The 18,571-nt window shown below is 52.9% G+C and overlaps 5 long non-coding RNA genes across 10 annotated transcripts; all 5 read left to right on the top strand.

The window, feature by feature from the left end:
• Window positions 1-1,362: 1,362 nt before the first annotated feature.
• LOC122154161 lies at window positions 1,363-5,384 on the top strand. The gene is made up of 3 exons (XR_006166091.1): window positions 1,363-1,457; window positions 3,559-3,761; window positions 4,790-5,384. It is a non-coding gene; the product is annotated as an uncharacterized LOC122154161 (long non-coding RNA).
• LOC116964459 lies at window positions 1,608-3,425 on the top strand. 3 transcript variants are annotated; one of them, XR_006166080.1, is made up of 5 exons: window positions 1,608-2,727; window positions 2,834-2,886; window positions 2,984-3,046; window positions 3,136-3,191; window positions 3,275-3,425. It is a non-coding gene; the product is annotated as an uncharacterized LOC116964459 (long non-coding RNA). The 3 variants fall into 3 exon arrangements; XR_006166081.1 differs by having other exon boundaries at window positions 1,608-2,886; window positions 3,126-3,191; XR_006166079.1 differs by having other exon boundaries at window positions 1,608-2,886.
• Window positions 5,385-7,323: 1,939 nt separating the features above from the next.
• Window positions 7,324-8,394, top strand: LOC122154155. Of its 3 annotated transcripts, none has more exons than XR_006166078.1 (6): window positions 7,324-7,385; window positions 7,492-7,544; window positions 7,642-7,704; window positions 7,784-7,849; window positions 7,933-8,099; window positions 8,217-8,394. It is a non-coding gene; the product is annotated as an uncharacterized LOC122154155 (long non-coding RNA). The 3 variants fall into 3 exon arrangements; XR_006166077.1 differs by having other exon boundaries at window positions 7,794-7,849; window positions 7,933-8,052; XR_006166076.1 differs by having other exon boundaries at window positions 7,331-7,544; window positions 7,794-7,849.
• A 2,265-nt stretch (window positions 8,395-10,659) lies between these two features.
• On the top strand, window positions 10,660-13,032 carry LOC122154159. The gene is made up of 2 exons (XR_006166089.1): window positions 10,660-10,754; window positions 12,855-13,032. It is a non-coding gene; the product is annotated as an uncharacterized LOC122154159 (long non-coding RNA).
• A 2,230-nt stretch (window positions 13,033-15,262) lies between these two features.
• On the top strand, window positions 15,263-17,673 carry LOC122154157. 2 transcript variants are annotated; one of them, XR_006166086.1, is made up of 2 exons: window positions 15,263-15,398; window positions 17,496-17,673. It is a non-coding gene; the product is annotated as an uncharacterized LOC122154157 (long non-coding RNA). The 2 variants fall into 2 exon arrangements; XR_006166085.1 differs by lacking the exon at window positions 15,263-15,398 and adding an exon at window positions 17,244-17,378.
• Window positions 17,674-18,571: the final 898 nt, after the last annotated feature.

An 18,571-nucleotide genomic window follows, 5' to 3' on the forward strand; every position in this document is an offset into this window, starting at 1 on the left:
GGGTGACTGCCTGTCGTGACAGTTGGGCGGAAGGATGGGCCGGTGGAGAGTGGGGGTTGGTTTTGGCGGTAGGTGGAATAGCGGTACGTTTAGAATGTGTCTAGCCGCGTAAGAGTATTTATCGTCTCTTTTCTTCCAGGATGTAGGCGGGGCTCAATTTGACTACGTAGACTGGATTTAATGAAAAACTCTGTCAGGGGAATAAACTTCTGTTTTTCCCGTCTCCTGGCTGGGTAGTTTTTCCCTGGTCCCAGCCGGTGTGCAACGCAAGGATCGTTATCTAGATGTGGGTGCAGGTCAGGCTCAGGCTGGAGTTTTTTCAGGCAGGATGATTTTTTTGAGGCCCCCATACCTGATGTTTCTGAGGATCACGGAGGGTGATGGCTTGTGGCGGTTTTGGTGGTAGGGTGGCCAAGGGGAGAACACGTGGTGGTTTGAGTGGTAGCCGGCTGTGTGGCGTTTAAAATGTGTGTAGCAGTGCCTGAATGGTTGATGTTTTGTTTTTTCCTTACGGGCTGTAGGTTGTGTAGCTTTGTTTAGAGGCAGTAGACAGACAAAATAGAAATTAAAAAAAAAAAAAAAAAAAAACCAAACCCAAACCACACAAAACCAAAAATCCCAAAATCCCAAAAGAGCTGGGGGACAAAAAATTTTTTCTTTTCCTGTCCCCTGTCTGGGTTTTTACTCCCCGGTCCCGGCCGGTCTGCGAGGCGACTTTTGTCGCCTGTGTTTGGGCGCAGGTCTGTCTCAGGCTGGCGTTTTGAAGGCAGTGAAACAAAAAAGGGCCACACAATCGGCCTCAAACCAAGGTTGACTTCTGAGTGAATCCCCCGACCAGCAACCAGCATCTTATCAGCGTGAAAATGCAACCCTGGGAACAATCCCTGGAAACAACCAGTAAACGACAGGAAGTAACTATAAATCCCAAAGGTACAGAAAAAGAGTAACTCCTCAGACGTGCCCGGATCCTGGCCAGATCTGGACATGCCCGAGTGAGGCATATCAACCTACCAGATATCTCCTGTGCATTTTGTATAGACTTGTTTGTTAAACTGTATAAAAGCCGGACCCTCTCCCAGCAAAGACGGAGACCTTACCTACGAGTGGACGCACTGCGTAGGACTTCCCAATTGCCGGGAAAGGCTCTCCGATCCTTCGCTGTGACGGGGCTCCCCAGCTGATGCACGGATCTGGATGATGGTAAAGTACGAAGGCAATTGGTGATGTATCTTTCTTAATCACTAGAGCTAGCTTTATGTAGTAATGACTAGGTGCGTTACCTGGCTTATTCTTTCTGCTGCTTTAAACGAAAGTAAAATAAGCCTATTTCTTTAGCTTGGTGTCTGTGTCCTTTGAGTTAGCCCCGTCGATTGGCAAAACAGGCAGGCAGAAATTTTTTTGTGTGGCCTCCCCGGGAACAGCCGGTTGTGTTTCCTCCCGTTAGTTTTTTCTTGCAGGTGAAGCTGCTGTGCTGCTTTTGTCGAGGATGGAATTTTTTGTCGAGATGGACCTCCGGCCCTCTGAAAGCTAAGTCGAGCGAACGGGGCCGAGAGGAGGGGACGAGGTTGGGAATTGCAGGGAAGTGTTTGGAAGTTAGCATAGGGGAGAAGGCTGTACAGGAGCGGGGCCCTCCGGTCAGGTAAAGGGAACAGATTACTTTTTCCCTCGATGTTAGCGTGTCCCGGGCAGGGCAGTTCCCGCCTCTGCGTGTGTCATCTTGTAGTTTGTTTCTTCCGTCTGCCGTGTCTCTGTCCTTCCTCGGCTCTAAATGTCCTCACATCTCTTTGTGCTCGAGGAGCACGGCACGCGCCTCGGGCGCCATCCCTAGGGTATCGAACGCCCATCTTCATCGGCACGCTGCCGATCGGGTGCTTTTTTATTCTTGCGTTATAAGCTTGAAGCGTGGGTAGGTCTTGGAAGTTTCCAGTCGAGAGTCTTTCGTGCAGCATCATCATCGCCGGCTGCGGCATCAGCTCTGCTCCTTAGGCATCCATTTTCACGGACTGTGACGTCTTCCCTGCATCCCTCCATCCTAGGATTCGGACTCGTACTTCTCATCCACCGTCTCGGTTTTGACGGTAGCTTCTTATAACGGGCCATAACGTGTGACTCTTTCTGGGGCTGCCGTATAGCCTCCTCGCCTCCCAGTTGTGGCCCTCTAGGTCTTCTCGCCTGACATGGTATCTTGTCTGAGAGTCCTTATCGCTTAGAGGTTATCTTGGAATCAAACCTTTCGTAGCGTTTAGCATTAGTGTATGCGTGTGCCTGTTTGGCTCGGAGCTGCCCTGCCTGGGGGGTGTAGAGTCAGGAGTAAGTAGAACAGCAGTAGAAGTCAACGGTTTAAATGTTGATACGCTTAGACCGCCTAGGCGACAGATGTGCGGTCACCTCATAGTAGCCATCCAGAGGCTGTGCGGACGGTCGTTTCTAGAGCGTTTTATGGAGACTGTTGGAGCGGTGTGGGAGCAGCTGTCCAGCAGTAGCAAATGAGATGGGATCTCAAAGGTGTTAAGGCTCGTAGGTGTGGGAGCGTACGCTTTGGGCGGAGGCGCGTGGTTTTCTTTTCAACAACAGGCTGTAGTTGGATGCCAGCTAGCATCCCTAGCCGGAAGTGACACCTCCGGATTTGTTAAGCATCCGGGTGACTCACATAACTGTTTTCACATGCAGATCGAGGAGATGCGCCCCAAAGAGTGACGGAGGAGGTGAGCGGAGGGCTGTGAGAAGGTGGGTCACTGAGCGGTGCGGGAGGGAAGATGGCACCGGTGCTATCGGAGGGGATGATAGCGGTGTGTGGTGTGTTTTGTGGTGTTTTTTGTTTGTTGTTTTTTAGATGGAGAGCCACAAGCAAAGTAGGATTTTGGCACCGGAGGCAGCTTGGGCAAGGTGAGCCACGACTAGGGGGGTTAAAGTAGCAGTTCTTATTTTAGGCATCAAATTGTCGGTGAAAGTAGAAGCGTCCCTTGCGGTACGTGTGTTACAGGTGGCACGCGAGCCTTGACGTGACAACTGGAAACGGCAGCGGCAGGGCAGGTGAAGGGCCGAGGTAAGGGAGCAGGAGACGGGAATCGGTGCGGGCAGACCCCAGTTTCAGGCGGTAACTCTGCACGTGTCTTTTCCTCGAGTTTTTTGTAGGTGCCGCAGATGGCCGCGGAGGGGCCGAGCCGCACGCAGACGGACAGTGTGAGAAGGTGAGGCCGTTGTCAGCCAGGTCGGTGTCTAATACGGAAGTATCGTGTGACCGCTCCGTTAAGCGCTCGCCTTGTTTTTGCAGGTGCTTTGGGAGCCGCCTTTGGGATCGGATGAGCGTTTGAAGCGAGCCGGGGTAGTCGCAAGGAGGATCGTGGGTGACTCGTTAGAAGCGCAAGGGTAACTTTGTCTCTCGGTATCTTAGGTAACGCCAGCGATGACGGCTGCACCATCTGACTCTGCAAAGAGCCCGTGAGTGGAACCCCGCGACGCTTCTGAGTACGGGGGGGGTGTCGTGGAAGAGGTAGGCACGGAGCAGCGCGATGCCAACGGCCGGTTGTGTTTTCTCCCGTTTGTTTTTTCTTGCAGGTGAAGAGGAAGGCGGCAACTGCAGGAAAGTGCTAGTTAGCTGCCGTGCTGCTTTTGTCGAGGATGGAATCGGACCTCCGTCCCTCTGAAAGCTAAGTCGAGCGAACGGGGCCGAGAGGAGGGGCCGAGGTTGGGAATTGCAGGGAAGTGTTTGAAAGTTAGCACGGGGAGAAGGCTGCACAGGAGCGGGGCCCTCCGGTCAGGTAAAGGGAACAGATTACTTTTCCCCTCGATGTTAGCGTGTCCCGGGCAGGGCAGTTCCAGCCTCTGCGTGTGTCAACGTGTAGTTTTGTTTCTTCTGTCTACCGTGTCTTTGTCCTTCCTCGGATCTCTATGTCCTCACATCTCTTTGGGCTCGAGGAGCACGGCACGTGCCTCAGGCGCCATCCCTAGGGTATCGAACGCCCATCTTCATCGGCACGCTGCCGATCGGGTGCTTTTTTATTCTTGCGTTATAAGCTTAAAGCGTGGGTAGGTCTTGGAAGTTTCCAGTCGGGAGTCTTTTGCGCAGCGTCGTCGCGGGCTCTGGCGTCAGCTCTGCTATTTAGGCATCCGTTGTTCCTGCCGGTGACTTCTTTCCCGTATCCCGACGTTCTTAGGTCTTGAAGCCCATCTTCTTGCATACCCATCGTCTCGGTTTTGACGGTAGCTTCTCGTAAGGGGCCGTCCCACTTACTGCTTCTTGTAGGCTGCCATATAGCCTCCTCGCGTCACCATCGTGGCCCTCCGAGTCTTCTCGCCTTACGGCATACCCTTCTGGGTGTGCTTATCGCTTAGTGTTTAGTCATCTTTGAATTGTGTCGTTTTTAGTATTTTGTGTGTGTCTGTGTGGCTTGGAGCTGCTCTGCCTGGGGGTGTGGAGCCAGGGATAGGTGGAATAGAGTTCACGGGTATACTGTATGGGTTTGTTTTCAATAAGAAAACAAATCCTCCAACTGGGTGACGTCTTTGCCTCCCCGGTGGGGTTTATTTTCACCCGGTCGCAGATGCTCTCTGAGGGTGACGGTCACGGTCAGCGTGTGGGTGAAGGTCAGGTTTGGGCCGGGATTTCCTCAGGCTAGGCGCTCGAGTCCCCCAGGAACAGTATTCCGGGGGTGACTGCCTGTCGTGACAGTTGGGCGGAAGGATGGGCCGGTGGAGAGTGGGGGTTGGTTTTGGCGGTAGGTGGAATAGCGGAACGTTTAGAATGTGTCTAGCCGCGTAAGAGTATTTGTCGTCTCTTTTCTTCCAGGATGTAGGCGGGGCTCAATTTGACTACGTAGACTGGATTTAATGAAAAACTCTGTCAGGGGAATAAACTTCTGTTTTTCCCGTCTCCTGCCTGGGTAGTTTTTCCCTGGTCCCGGCCGGTGTGCAACGCAAGGATCGTTATCTAGATGTGGGTGCAGGTCAGGCTCAGGCTGGAGTTTTTTCAGGCAGGATGATTTTTTTGAGGCCCCCATACCTGATGTTTCTGAGGATCACGGAGGGTGATGGCTTGTGGCGGTTTTGGTGGTAGGGTGGCCAAGGGGAGAACACGTGGTGGTTTGAGTGGTAGCCGGCTGTGTGGCGTTTAAAATGTGTGTAGCAGTGCCTGAATGGTTGATGTTTTGTTTTTTCCTTACGGGCTGTAGGTAGTGTAGCTTTGTTTAGAGGCAGTAGACAGACAAAATAGAAATTAAAAAAAAAAAACAAAACAAAAAAAAAAAAAAAACCCAAACCACACAAAACCAAAAATCCCAAAATCCCAAAAGAGCTGGGGGACAAAAAATTTTTTCTTTTCCTGTCCCCTGTCTGGGTTTTTACTCCCCGGTCCCGGCCGGTCTGCGAGGCGACTTTTGTCGCCTGTGTTTGGGCGCAGGTCTGTCTCAGGCTGGCGTTTTGAAGGCAGTGAAACAAAAAAGGGCCACACAATCGGCCTCAAACCAAGGTTGACTTCTGAGTGAATCCCCCGACCAGCAGCCAGCATCTTATCAGCGTGAAAATGCAACCCTGGGAACAATCCCTGGAAACAACCAGTAAACGACAGGAAGTAACTATAAATCCCAAAGGTACAGAAAAAGAGTAACTCCTCAGACGTGCCCGGATCCTGGCCAGATCTGGACATGCCCGAGTGAGGCATATCAACCTACCGGATATCTCCTGTGCATTTTGTATAGACTTGTTTGTTAAACTGTATAAAAGCCGGACCCTCTCCCAGCAAAGACGGAGACCTTACCTACGAGTGGACGCACTGCGTAGGACTTCCCAATTGCCGGGAAAGGCTCTCCGATCCTTCGCTGTGACGGGGCTCCCCAGCTGATGCACGGATCTGGATGATGGTAAAGTACGAAGGCAATTGGTGATGTATCTTTCTTAATCACTAGAGCTAGCTTTATGTAGTAATGACTAGGTGCGTTACCTGGCTTATTCTTTCTGCTGCTTGAAACGAAAGTAAAATAAGCCTATTTCTTTAGCTTGGTGTCTGTGTCCTTTGAGTTAGCCCCGTCGATTGGCAAAACAGGCAGGCAGAAATTTTTTTGTGTGGCCTCCCCGGGAACAGCCGGTTGTGTTTCCTCCCGTTAGTTTTTTCTTGCAGGTGAAGCTGCTGTGCTGCTTTTGTCGAGGATGGAATTTTTTGTCGAGATGGACCTCCGGCCCTCTGAAAGCTAAGTCGAGCGAACGGGGCCGAGAGGAGGGGACGAGGTTGGGAATTGCAGGGAAGTGTTTGGAAGTTAGCATAGGGGAGAAGGCTGTACAGGAGCGGGGCCCTCCGGTCAGGTAAAGGGAACAGATTACTTTTTCCCTCGATGTTAGCGTGTCCCGGGCAGGGCAGTTCCCGCCTCTGCGTGTGTCATCTTGTAGTTTGTTTCTTCCGTCTGCCGTGTCTCTGTCCTTCCTCGGCTCTAAATGTCCTCACATCTCTTTGTGCTCGAGGAGCACGGCACGCGCCTCGGGCGCCATCCCTAGGGTATCGAACGCCCATCTTCATCGGCACGCTGCCGATCGGGTGCTTTTTTATTCTTGCGTTATAAGCTTGAAGCGTGGGTAGGTCTTGGAAGTTTCCAGTCGAGAGTCTTTCGTGCAGCATCATCATCGCCGGCTGCGGCATCAGCTCTGCTCCTTAGGCATCCATTTTCACGGACTGTGACGTCTTCCCTGCATCCCTCCATCCTAGGATTCGGACTCGTACTTCTCATCCACCGTCTCGGTTTTGACGGTAGCTTCTTATAACGGGCCATAACGTGTGACTCTTTCTGGGGCTGCCGTATAGCCTCCTCGCCTCCCAGTTGTGGCCCTCTAGGTCTTCTCGCCTGACATGGTATCTTGTCTGAGAGTCCTTATCGCTTAGAGGTTATCTTGGAATCAAACCTTTCGTAGCGTTTAGCATTAGTGTATGCGTGTGCCTGTTTGGCTCGGAGCTGCCCTGCCTGGGGGGTGTAGAGTCAGGAGTAAGTAGAACAGCAGTAGAAGTCAACGGTTTAAATGTTGATACGCTTAGACCGCCTAGGCGACAGATGTGCGGTCACCTCATAGTAGCCATCCAGAGGCTGTGCGGACGGTCGTTTCTAGAGCGTTTTATGGAGACTGTTGGAGCGGTGTGGGAGCAGCTGTCCAGCAGTAGCAAATGAGATGGGATCTCAAAGGTGTTAAGGCTCGTAGGTGTGGGAGCGTACGCTTTGGGCGGAGGCGCGTGGTTTTCTTTTCAACAACAGGCTGTAGTTGGATGCCAGCTAGCATCCCTAGCCGGAAGTGACACCTCCGGATTTGTTAAGCATCCGGGTGACTCACATAACTGTTTTCACATGCAGATCGAGGAGATGCGCCCCAAAGAGTGACGGAGGAGGTGAGCGGAGGGCTGTGAGAAGGTGGGTCACTGAGCGGTGCGGGAGGGAAGATGGCACCGGTGCTATCGGAGGGGATGATAGCGGTGTGTGGTGTGTTTTGTGGTGTTTTTTGTTTGTTGTTTTTTAGATGGAGAGCCACAAGCAAAGTAGGATTTTGGCACCGGAGGCAGCTTGGGCAAGGTGAGCCACGACTAGGGGGGTTAAAGTAGCAGTTCTTATTTTAGGCATCAAATTGTCGGTGAAAGTAGAAGCGTCCCTTGCGGTACGTGTGTTACAGGTGGCACGCGAGCCTTGACGTGACAACTGGAAACGGCAGCGGCAGGGCAGGTGAAGGGCCGAGGTAAGGGAGCAGGAGACGGGAATCGGTGCGGGCAGACCCCAGTTTCAGGCGGTAACTCTGCACGTGTCTTTTCCTCGAGTTTTTTGTAGGTGCCGCAGATGGCCGCGGAGGGGCCGAGCCGCACGCAGACGGACAGTGTGAGAAGGTGAGGCCGTTGTCAGCCAGGTCGGTGTCTAATACGGAAGTATCGTGTGACCGCTCCGTTAAGCGCTCGCCTTGTTTTTGCAGGTGCTTTGGGAGCCGCCTTTGGGATCGGATGAGCGTTTGAAGCGAGCCGGGGTAGTCGCAAGGAGGATCGTGGGTGACTCGTTAGAAGCGCAAGGGTAACTTTGTCTCTCGGTATCTTAGGTAACGCCAGCGATGACGGCTGCACCATCTGACTCTGCAAAGAGCCCGTGAGTGGAACCCCGCGACGCTTCTGAGTACGGGGGGGGTGTCGTGGAAGAGGTAGGCACGGAGCAGCGCGATGCCAACGGCCGGTTGTGTTTTCTCCCGTTTGTTTTTTCTTGCAGGTGAAGAGGAAGGCGGCAACTGCAGGAACGTGCTAGTTAGCTGCCGTGCTGCTTTTGTCGAGGATGGAATCGGACCTCCGTCCCTCTGAAAGCTAAGTCGAGCGAACGGGGCCGAGAGGAGGGGCCGAGGTTGGGAATTGCAGGGAAGTGTTTGAAAGTTAGCACGGGGAGAAGGCTGCACAGGAGCGGGGCCCTCCGGTCAGGTAAAGGGAACAGATTACTTTTCCCCTCGATGTTAGCGTGTCCCGGGCAGGGCAGTTCCAGCCTCTGCGTGTGTCAACGTGTAGTTTTGTTTCTTCTGTCTACCGTGTCTTTGTCCTTCCTCGGATCTCTATGTCCTCACATCTCTTTGGGCTCGAGGAGCACGGCACGTGCCTCAGGCGCCATCCCTAGGGTATCGAACGCCCATCTTCATCGGCACGCTGCCGATCGGGTGCTTTTTTATTCTTGCGTTATAAGCTTAAAGCGTGGGTAGGTCTTGGAAGTTTCCAGTCGGGAGTCTTTTGCGCAGCGTCGTCGCGGGCTCTGGCGTCAGCTCTGCTATTTAGGCATCCGTTGTTCCTGCCGGTGACTTCTTTCCCGTATCCCGACGTTCTTAGGTCTTGAAGCCCATCTTCTTGCATACCCATCGTCTCGGTTTTGACGGTAGCTTCTCGTAAGGGGCCGTCCCACTTACTGCTTCTTGTAGGCTGCCATATAGCCTCCTCGCGTCACCATCGTGGCCCTCCGAGTCTTCTCGCCTTACGGCATACCCTTCTGGGTGTGCTTATCGCTTAGTGTTTAGTCATCTTTGAATTGTGTCGTTTTTAGTATTTTGTGTGTGTCTGTGTGGCTTGGAGCTGCTCTGCCTGGGGGTGTGGAGCCAGGGATAGGTGGAATAGAGTTCACGGGTATACTGTATGGGTTTGTTTTCAATAAGAAAACAAATCCTCCAACTGGGTGACGTCTTTGCCTCCCCGGTGGGGTTTATTTTCACCCGGTCGCAGATGCTCTCTGAGGGTGACGGTCACGGTCAGCGTGTGGGTGAAGGTCAGGTTTGGGCCGGGATTTCCTCAGGCTAGGCGCTCGAGTCCCCCAGGAACAGTATTCCGGGGGTGACTGCCTGTCGTGACAGTTGGGCGGAAGGATGGGCCGGTGGAGAGTGGGGGTTGGTTTTGGCGGTAGGTGGAATAGCGGAACGTTTAGAATGTGTCTAGCCGCGTAAGAGTATTTGTCGTCTCTTTTCTTCCAGGATGTAGGCGGGGCTCAATTTGACTACGTAGACTGGATTTAATGAAAAACTCTGTCAGGGGAATAAACTTCTGTTTTTCCCGTCTCCTGCCTGGGTAGTTTTTCCCTGGTCCCGACCGGTGTGCAACGCAAGGATCGTTATCTAGATGTGGGTGCAGGTCAGGCTCAGGCTGGAGTTTTTTCAGGCAGGATGATTTTTTTGAGGCCCCCATACCTGATGTTTCTGAGGATCACGGAGGGTGATGGCTTGTGGCGGTTTTGGTGGTAGGGTGGCCAAGGGGAGAACACGTGGTGGTTTGAGTGGTAGCCGGCTGTGTGGCGTTTAAAATGTGTGTAGCAGTGCCTGAATGGTTGATGTTTTGTTTTTTCCTTACGGGCTGTAGGTTGTGTAGCTTTGTTTAGAGGCAGTAGACAGACAAAATAGAAATTAAAAAAAAAAAAAAAAAAAAAAACCCAAACCACACAAAACCAAAAATCCCAAAAGAGCTGGGGGACAAAAAATTTTTTCTTTTCCTGTCCCCTGTCTGGGTTTTTACTCCCCGGTCCCGGCCGGTCTGCGAGGCGACTTTTGTCGCCTGTGTTTGGGCGCAGGTCTGTCTCAGGCTGGCGTTTTGAAGGCAGTGAAACAAAAAAGGGCCACACAATCGGCCTCAAACCAAGGTTGACTTCTGAGTGAATCCCCCGACCAGCAACCAGCATCTTATCAGCGTGAAAATGCAACCCTGGGAACAATCCCTGGAAACAACCAGTAAACGACAGGAAGTAACTATAAATCCCAAAGGTACAGAAAAAGAGTAACTCCTCAGACGTGCCCGGATCCTGGCCAGATCTGGACATGCCCGAGTGAGGCATATCAACCTACCAGATATCTGCTGTGCATTTTGTATAGACTTGTTTGTTAAACTGTATAAAAGCCGGACCCTCTCCCAGCAAAGACGGAGACCTTACCTACGAGTGGACGCACTGCGTAGGACTTCCCAATTGCCGGGAAAGGCTCTCCGATCCTTCGCTGTGACGGGGCTCCCCAGCTGATGCACGGATCTGGATGATGGTAAAGTACGAAGGCAATTGGTGATGTATCTTTCTTAATCACTAGAGCTAGCTTTATGTAGTAATGACTAGGTGCGTTACCTGGCTTATTCTTTCTGCTGCTTGAAACGAAAGTAAAATAAGCCTATTTCTTTAGCTTGGTGTCTGTGTCCTTTGAGTTAGCCCCGTCGATTGGCAAAACAGGCAGGCAGAAATTTTTTTGTGTGGCCTCCCCGGGAACAGCCGGTTGTGTTTCCTCCCGTTAGTTTTTTCTTGCAGGTGAAGCTGCTGTGCTGCTTTTGTCGAGGATGGAATTTTTTGTCGAGATGGACCTCCGGCCCTCTGAAAGCTAAGTCGAGCGAACGGGGCCGAGAGGAGGGGACGAGGTTGGGAATTGCAGGGAAGTGTTTGGAAGTTAGCATAGGGGAGAAGGCTGTACAGGAGCGGGGCCCTCCGGTCAGGTAAAGGGAACAGATTACTTTTTCCCTCGATGTTAGCGTGTCCCGGGCAGGGCAGTTCCCGCCTCTGCGTGTGTCATCTTGTAGTTTGTTTCTTCCGTCTGCCGTGTCTCTGTCCTTCCTCGGCTCTAAATGTCCTCACATCTCTTTGTGCTCGAGGAGCACGGCACGCGCCTCGGGCGCCATCCCTAGGGTATCGAACGCCCATCTTCATCGGCACGCTGCCGATCGGGTGCTTTTTTATTCTTGCGTTATAAGCTTGAAGCGTGGGTAGGTCTTGGAAGTTTCCAGTCGAGAGTCTTTCGTGCAGCATCATCATCGCCGGCTGCGGCATCAGCTCTGCTCCTTAGGCATCCATTTTCACGGACTGTGACGTCTTCCCTGCATCCCTCCATCCTAGGATTCGGACTCGTACTTCTCATCCACCGTCTCGGTTTTGACGGTAGCTTCTTATAACGGGCCATAACGTGTGACTCTTTCTGGGGCTGCCGTATAGCCTCCTCGCCTCCCAGTTGTGGCCCTCTAGGTCTTCTCGCCTGACATGGTATCTTGTCTGAGAGTCCTTATCGCTTAGAGGTTATCTTGGAATCAAACCTTTCGTAGCGTTTAGCATTAGTGTATGCGTGTGCCTGTTTGGCTCGGAGCTGCCCTGCCTGGGGGGTGTAGAGTCAGGAGTAAGTAGAACAGCAGTAGAAGTCAACGGTTTAAATGTTGATACGCTTAGACCGCCTAGGCGACAGATGTGCGGTCACCTCATAGTAGCCATCCAGAGGCTGTGCGGACGGTCGTTTCTAGAGCGTTTTATGGAGACTGTTGGAGCGGTGTGGGAGCAGCTGTCCAGCAGTAGCAAATGAGATGGGATCTCAAAGGTGTTAAGGCTCGTAGGTGTGGGAGCGTACGCTTTGGGCGGAGGCGCGTGGTTTTCTTTTCAACAACAGGCTGTAGTTGGATGCCAGCTAGCATCCCTAGCCGGAAGTGACACCTCCGGATTTGTTAAGCATCCGGGTGACTCACATAACTGTTTTCACATGCAGATCGAGGAGATGCGCCCCAAAGAGTGACGGAGGAGGTGAGCGGAGGGCTGTGAGAAGGTGGGTCACTGAGCGGTGCGGGAGGGAAGATGGCACCGGTGCTATCGGAGGGGATGATAGCGGTGTGTGGTGTGTTTTGTGGTGTTTTTTGTTTGTTGTTTTTTAGATGGAGAGCCACAAGCAAAGTAGGATTTTGGCACCGGAGGCAGCTTGGGCAAGGTGAGCCACGACTAGGGGGGTTAAAGTAGCAGTTCTTATTTTAGGCATCAAATTGTCGGTGAAAGTAGAAGCGTCCCTTGCGGTACGTGTGTTACAGGTGGCACGCGAGCCTTGACGTGACAACTGGAAACGGCAGCGGCAGGGCAGGTGAAGGGCCGAGGTAAGGGAGCAGGAGACGGGAATCGGTGCGGGCAGACCCCAGTTTCAGGCGGTAACTCTGCACGTGTCTTTTCCTCGAGTTTTTTGTAGGTGCCGCAGATGGCCGCGGAGGGGCCGAGCCGCACGCAGACGGACAGTGTGAGAAGGTGAGGCCGTTGTCAGCCAGGTCGGTGTCTAATACGGAAGTATCGTGTGACCGCTCCGTTAAGCGCTCGCCTTGTTTTTGCAGGTGCTTTGGGAGCCGCCTTTGGGATCGGATGAGCGTTTGAAGCGAGCCGGGGTAGTCGCAAGGAGGATCGTGGGTGACTCGTTAGAAGCGCAAGGGTAACTTTGTCTCTCGGTATCTTAGGTAACGCCAGCGATGACGGCTGCACCATCTGACTCTGCAAAGAGCCCGTGAGTGGAACCCCGCGACGCTTCTGAGTACGGGGGGGTGTCGTGGAAGAGGTAGGCACGGAGCAGCGCGATGCCAACGGCCGGTTGTGTTTTCTCCCGTTTGTTTTTTCTTGCAGGTGAAGAGGAAGGCGGCAACTGCAGGAAAGTGCTAGTTAGCTGCCGTGCTGCTTTTGTCGAGGATGGAATCGGACCTCCGTCCCTCTGAAAGCTAAGTCGAGCGAACGGGGCCGAGAGGAGGGGCCGAGGTTGGGAATTGCAGGGAAGTGTTTGAAAGTTAGCACGGGGAGAAGGCTGCACAGGAGCGGGGCCCTCCGGTCAGGTAAAGGGAACAGATTACTTTTCCCCTCGATGTTAGCGTGTCCCGGGCAGGGCAGTTCCAGCCTCTGCGTGTGTCAACGTGTAGTTTTGTTTCTTCTGTCTACCGTGTCTTTGTCCTTCCTCGGATCTCTATGTCCTCACATCTCTTTGGGCTCGAGGAGCACGGCACGTGCCTCAGGCGCCATCCCTAGGGTATCGAACGCCCATCTTCATCGGCACGCTGCCGATCGGGTGCTTTTTTATTCTTGCGTTATAAGCTTAAAGCGTGGGTAGGTCTTGGAAGTTTCCAGTCGGGAGTCTTTTGCGCAGCGTCGTCGCGGGCTCTGGCGTCAGCTCTGCTATTTAGGCATCCGTTGTTCCTGCCGGTGACTTCTTTCCCGTATCCCGACGTTCTTAGGTCTTGAAGCCCATCTTCTTGCATACCCATCGTCTCGGTTTTGACGGTAGCTTCTCGTAAGGGGCCGTCCCACTTACTGCTTCTTGTAGGCTGCCATATAGCCTCCTCGCGTCACCATCGTGGCCCTCCGAGTCTTCTCGCCTTACGGCATACCCTTCTGGGTGTGCTTATCGCTTAGTGTTTAGTCATCTTTGAATTGTGTCGTTTTTAGTATTTTGTGTGTGTCTGTGTGGCTTGGAGCTGCTCTGCCTGGGGGTGTGGAGCCAGGGATAGGTGGAATAGAGTTCACGGGTATACTGTATGGGTTTGTTTTCAATAAGAAAACAAATCCTCCAACTGGGTGACGTCTTTGCCTCCCCGGTGGGGTTTATTTTCACCCGGTCGCAGATGCTCTCTGAGGGTGACGGTCACGGTCAGCGTGTGGGTGAAGGTCAGGTTTGGGCCGGGATTTCCTCAGGCTAGGCGCTCGAGTCCCCCAGGAACAGTATTCCGGGGGTGACTGCCTGTCGTGACAGTTGGGCGGAAGGATGGGCCGGTGGAGAGTGGGGGTTGGTTTTGGCGGTAGGTGGAATAGCGGAACGTTTAGAATGTGTCTAGCCGCGTAAGAGTATTTGTCGTCTCTTTTCTTCCAGGATGTAGGCGGGGCTCAATTTGACTACGTAGACTGGATTTAATGAAAAACTCTGTCAGGGGAATAAACTTCTGTTTTTCCCGTCTCCTGCCTGGGTAGTTTTTCCCTGGTCCCGGCCGGTGTGCAACGCAAGGATCGTTATCTAGATGTGGGTGCAGGTCAGGCTCAGGCTGGAGTTTTTTCAGGCAGGATGATTTTTTTGAGGCCCCCATACCTGATGTTTCTGAGGATCACGGAGGGTGATGGCTTGTGGCGGTTTTGGTGGTAGGGTGGCCAAGGGGAGAACACGTGGTGGTTTGAGTGGTAGCCAGCTGTGTGGCGTTTAAAATGTGTGTAGCAGTGCCTGAATGGTTGATGTTTTGTTTTTTCCTTACGGGCTGTAGGTTGTGTAGCTTTGTTTAGAGGCAGTAGACAGACAAAATAGAAATTAAAAAAAAAAAAAAAAAAAAAACCCAACCACACAAAACCAAAAATCCCAAAATCCCAAAAGAGCTGGGGGACAAAAAATTTTTTCTTTTCCTGTCCCCTGTCTGGGTTTTTACTCCCCGGTCCCGGCCGGTCTGCGAGGCGACTTTTGTCGCCTGTGTTTGGGCGCAGGTCTGTCTCAGGCTGGCGTTTTGAAGGCAGTGAAACAAAAAAGGGCCACACAATCGGCCTCAAACCAAGGTTGACTTCTGAGTGAATCCCCCGACCAGCAGCCAGCATCTTATCAGCGTGAAAATGCAACCCTGGGAACAATCCCTGGAAACAACCAGTAAACGACAGGAAGTAACTATAAATCCCAAAGGTACAGAAAAAGAGTAACTCCTCAGACGTGCCCGGATCCTGGCCAGATCTGGACATGCCCGAGTGAGGCATATCAACCTACCGGATATCTGCTGTGCATTTTGTATAGACTTGTTTGTTAAACTGTATAAAAGCCGGACCCTCTCCCAGCAAAGACGGAGACCTTACCTACGAGTGGACGCACTGCGTAGGACTTCCCAATTGCCGGGAAAGGCTCTCCGATCCTTCGCTGTGACTGGGCTCCCCAGCTGATGCACGGATCTGGATGATGGTAAAGTACGAAGGCAATTGGTGATGTATCTTTCTTAATCACTAGAGCTAGCTTTATGTAGTAATGACTAGGTGCGTTACCTGGCTTATTCTTTCTGCTGCTTGAAACGAAAGTAAAATAAGCCTATTTCTTTAGCTTGGTGTCTGTGTCCTTTGAGTTAGCCCCGTCGATTGGCAAAACAGGCAGGCAGAAATTTTTTTGTGTGGCCTCCCCGGGAACAGCCGGTTGTGTTTCCTCCCGTTAGTTTTTTCTTGCAGGTGAAGCTGCTGTGCTGCTTTTGTCGAGGATGGAATTTTTTGTCGAGATGGACCTCCGGCCCTCTGAAAGCTAAGTCGAGCGAACGGGGCCGAGAGGAGGGGACGAGGTTGGGAATTGCAGGGAAGTGTTTGGAAGTTAGCATAGGGGAGAAGGCTGTACAGGAGCGGGGCCCTCCGGTCAGGTAAAGGGAACAGTTTACTTTTTCCCTCGATGTTAGCGTGTCCCGGGCAGGGCAGTTCCCGCCTCTGCGTGTGTCATCTTGTAGTTTGTTTCTTCCGTCTGCCGTGTCTCTGTCCTTCCTCGGCTCTAAATGTCCTCACATCTCTTTGTGCTCGAGGAGCACGGCACGCGCCTCGGGCGCCATCCCTAGGGTATCGAACGCCCATCTTCATCGGCACGCTGCCGATCGGGTGCTTTTTATTCTTGCGTTATAAGCTTGAAGCGTGGGTAGGTCTTGGAAGTTTCCAGTCGAGAGTCTTTCGTGCAGCATCATCATCGCCGGCTGCGGCATCAGCTCTGCTCCTTAGGCATCCATTTTCACGGACTGTGACGTCTTCCCTGCATCCCTCCATCCTAGGATTCGGACTCGTACTTCTCATCCACCGTCTCGGTTTTGACGGTAGCTTCTTATAACGGGCCATAACGTGTGACTCTTTCTGGGGCTGCCGTATAGCCTCCTCGCCTCCCAGTTGTGGCCCTCTAGGTCTTCTCGCCTGACATGGTATCTTGTCTGAGAGTCCTTATCGCTTAGAGGTTATCTTGGAATCAAACCTTTCGTAGCGTTTAGCATTAGTGTATGCGTGTGCCTGTTTGGCTCGGAGCTGCCCTGCCTGGGGGGTGTAGAGTCAGGAGTAAGTAGAACAGCAGTAGAAGTCAACGGTTTAAATGTTGATACGCTTAGACCGCCTAGGCGACAGATGTGCGGTCACCTCATAGTAGCCATCCAGAGGCTGTGCGGACGGTCGTTTCTAGAGCGTTTTATGGAGACTGTTGGAGCGGTGTGGGAGCAGCTGTCCAGCAGTAGCAAATGAGATGGGATCTCAAAGGTGTTAAGGCTCGTAGGTGTGGGAGCGTACGCTTTGGGCGGAGGCGCGTGGTTTTCTTTTCAACAACAGGCTGTAGTTGGATGCCAGCTAGCATCCCTAGCCGGAAGTGACACCTCCGGATTTGTTAAGCATCCGGGTGACTCACATAACTGTTTTCACATGCAGATCGAGGAGATGCGCCCCAAAGAGTGACGGAGGAGGTGAGCGGAGGGCTGTGAGAAGGTGGGTCACTGAGCGGTGCGGGGGGAAGATGGCACCGGTGCTATCGGAGGGGATGATAGCGGTGTGTGGTGTGTTTTGTGGTGTTTTTTGTTTGTTGTTTTTTAGATGGAGAGCCACAAGCAAAGTAGGATTTTGGCACCGGAGGCAGCTTGGGCAAGGTGAGCCACGACTAGGGGGGTTAAAGTAGCAGTTCTTATTTTAGGCATCAAATTGTCGGTGAAAGTAGAAGCGTCCCTTGCGGTACGTGTGTTACAGGTGGCACCGAGCCTTGACGTGACAACTGGAAACGGCAGCGGCAGGGCAGGTGAAGGGCCGAGGTAAGGGAGCAGGAGACGGGAATCGGTGCGGGCAGACCCCAGTTTCAGGCGGTAACTCTGCACGTGTCTTTTCCTCGAGTTTTTTGTAGGTGCCGCAGATGGCCGCGGAGGGGCCGAGCCGCACGCAGACGGACAGTGTGAGAAGGTGAGGCCGTTGTCAGCCAGGTCGGTGTCTAATACGGAAGTATCGTGTGACCGCTCCGTTAAGCGCTCGCCTTGTTTTTGCAGGTGCTTTGGGAGCCGCCTTTGGGATGGATGAGCGTTTGAAGCGAGCCGGGGTAGTCGCAAGGAGGATCGTGGGTGACTCGTTAGAAGCGCAAGGGTAACTTTGTCTCTCGGTATCTTAGGTAACGCCAGCGATGACGGCTGCACCATCTGACTCTGCAAAGAGCCCGTGAGTGGAACCCCGCGACGCTTCTGAGTACGGGGGGGGTGTCGTGGAAGAGGTAGGCACGGAGCAGCGCGATGCCAACGGCCGGTTGTGTTTTCTCCCGTTTGTTTTTTCTTGCAGGTGAAGAGGAAGGCGGCAACTGCAGGAACGTGCTAGTTAGCTGCCGTGCTGCTTTTGTCGAGGATGGAATCGGACCTCCGTCCCTCTGAAAGCTAAGTCGAGCGAACGGGGCCGAGAGGAGGGGCCGAGGTTGGGAATTGCAGGGAAGTGTTTGAAAGTTAGCACGGGGAGAAGGCTGCACAGGAGCGGGGCCCTCCGGTCAGGTAAAGGGAACAGATTACTTTTCCCCTCGATGTTAGCGTGTCCCGGGCAGGGCAGTTCCAGCCTCTGCGTGTGTCAACGTGTAGTTTTGTTTCTTCTGTCTACCGTGTCTTTGTCCTTCCTCGGATCTCTATGTCCTCACATCTCTTTGGGCTCGAGGAGCACGGCACGTGCCTCAGGCGCCATCCCTAGGGTATCGAACGCCCATCTTCATCGGCACGCTGCCGATCGGGTGCTTTTTTATTCTTGCGTTATAAGCTTAAAGCGTGGGTAGGCCTTGGAAGTTTCCAGTCGGGAGTCTTTTGCGCAGCGTCGTCGCGGGCTCTGGCGTCAGCTCTGCTATTTAGGCATCCGTTGTTCCTGCCGGTGACTTCTTTCCCGTATCCCGACGTTCTTAGGTCTTGAAGCCCATCTTCTTGCATACCCATCGTCTCGGTTTTGACGGTAGCTTCTCGTAAGGGGCCGTCCCACTTACTGCTTCTTGTAGGCTGCCATATAGCCTCCTCGCGTCACCATCGTGGCCCTCCGAGTCTTCTCGCCTTACGGCATACCCTTCTGGGTGTGCTTATCGCTTAGTGTTTAGTCATCTTTGAATTGTGTCGTTTTTAGTATTTTGTGTGTGTCTGTGTGGCTTGGAGCTGCTCTGCCTGGGGTGTGGAGCCAGGGATAGGTGGAATAGAGTTCACGGGTATACTGTATGGGTTTGTTTTCAATAAGAAAACAAATCCTCCAACTGGGTGACGTCTTTGCCTCCCGGTGGGGTTTATTTTCACCCGGTCGCAGATGCTCTCTGAGGGTGACGGTCACGGTCAGCGTGTGGGTGAAGGTCAGGTTTGGGCCGGGATTTCCTCAGGCTAGGCGCTCGAGTCCCCCAG

Source organism: Tyto alba, unplaced genomic scaffold, assembly GCF_018691265.1.
Source record: "Tyto alba isolate M040663 unplaced genomic scaffold, T.alba_DEE_v4.0 Super-Scaffold_33, whole genome shotgun sequence".
Lineage (NCBI taxonomy): Eukaryota > Metazoa > Chordata > Aves > Strigiformes > Tytonidae > Tyto > Tyto alba.